Genomic DNA, 2139 nt, shown 5'->3' with positions numbered 1-2139 from the left:
AGGGATGATTTAGGCGATCTTTGGACCGTTTGAGCCTTTCGAGCCTACCAAATGCATCATTTATATCCCTAGTACCTCTTTTGAGCCTATAAAAAATCGAATGGAGTGTGTCAAAGACATACAATAGCCCCCATTCGTATTCCTTCAAACTCCCACATCAACTACCCATTTTTAGCTCATACACTATTCCTCTACCTTAATTTTGAGAGAAATAAACCCCTTTAGCGCTTTAAAATTTTCAATAATTCTCATGTGCTGATTGATAAGAAAAATTGGAGGAGTTTGAAAAAAAAATCATGAAGAATGAGAAAGGAGTTGATGAAAAGATATATATAATTATAAAAGAAAAGAAGGAGGATTGAATGTTGTATGATGTGGTGATTGAAAAATTAAAAGGGAATGTTGTTGAAGATCGAAAAAATATTGGGGAATATGAATGAAAGTACAAGGAAGATGAAAAAGTTAGCTGGAGGAATGATGAAATTCAATGAGGAGGAAGATAGTAGATGAAGGAATGCGCTGAAGGAATAATTGTTTATTTTCTCTCATTTTGAATCTCCCAACCTTTATTGTAGCCGTGAGCCGTGGCCTTACATTATTAGCTTAAAAGACCTATTGACCGGGTCATATTCTTCCAACATTTAGGAGAGAAAGATATGAAAGATAAGCTTATGGAGAGTTTCTTTATATAAAAAAAAAATCCAGAAAATATGAGCATTCCTTGAACTAAAACACCTTTGAGGAATATGAGTTTTGACTTCCACACTACACACGTCTCATTATCTTGATATTTTCTAGTGAATGCTTGAGTTTTAAAGTTGCAACAAAAGTGAATTTTACGATTTTCGAAGTGTGATATTTTGATTGAGTGTGACGGAATTTGGTAGGTTGAAAAGTGTTGATTGTGTCATTTGTTGTGGTGAATCATTGAATATTCCTTCATAATATTTTTATTCTCTGATTTATTCGATGACGAACAAAGGCTAAGTGTGGGGGGATTGATAAACCCAAATCTTATAGAGATTTTTAGAGATTTTATTTGTGCTTATCTAGGTTTTTTATCCCTAATTTTGTGCTTAATTGAATTAATTATTGTAGATTTAAATAAAAGATGAAAAATGATTAAATTTGGAAATGAAATAAATTTACAAGACTTCAAAAGAAAAAATATTAAAAGAAAGGAAATAAAATATTTTTATTTTACTATCTTGATATTATTGAAGTTATTGATAAAGATGGAGTCTAATCTTTGAAAATAAAATCTACAATCTTATTATCTACAAGGTTTAAGTGGAGATGAGCTTAAAAAGAATACAAGGAGAGGCCCAATTAGGAGGGATAAAAGAAGCGTAAAGAGAGGCGGAAGAAAAAGCGTACAGAGGAAGCTGCCATAACAGAAGCACAGAAGGAGACGGAATAGCAGAACAGTGCGGAAGAAGGAAAAGAAGGGAGGAAGAAGGAAGGCAAAACCAGCGAGGAATTCCTCACACACGCTACAAATCACAGAGAATTTCTTTCCATTCCTTCTTAATCATGTTTTCTGCATTTAATTTAAACACTGATTTTGGCTTTTGTTTTAAGTTTATGGAGTAGATTTTTATAGACTAAGGCCATGATAGGGCCGAGACATATTATTTTTTGATGTTTTGAGTTTTATTCAATTAGATTATTTATTTTATTCATTGATTGGTGTCGTTTATCACGTGTTCTTTTAATCTGACCAATTAAATAGAATATTTGTTGGTTAATCTAAAACCGGAAGACGATAGATTAATATTTGCTTCACACATCAATCAACACATGGTTAAATTGACTAGAAATAGTATTCGATTTCAGTGTGCGACTTTAGGTTGGAAAACTGGAATTTCACAGCGATCTAATGCGGTTGAATCTAATTAAATTCAGTTAGGAATAATTGGACTGTTAGATTTAATTAGGTTTATTAATTCGAGGAATCGTTTAATAAATAATTTCGGGAATTCCGTCGTGAATTAAATAATTAATTTATTGAATTTAAATTTGACACGTGGATTATAAGTTTGTCTCTGTACCGTTGTGCGCTTAGTCGTCTTTAAATAATTTGAATTTTCGTCTAAATTAATAGTTTGGATTAGTTTTGCTTTAGTTAATTTATCTAAA

Source organism: Primulina eburnea, chromosome 13, assembly GCF_022965805.1.
Source record: "Primulina eburnea isolate SZY01 chromosome 13, ASM2296580v1, whole genome shotgun sequence".
NCBI lineage: Eukaryota > Viridiplantae > Streptophyta > Magnoliopsida > Lamiales > Gesneriaceae > Primulina > Primulina eburnea.
The sequence above is the reverse complement of the archived record's forward strand: the minus strand, read 5'-3'. Positions refer to the sequence as shown.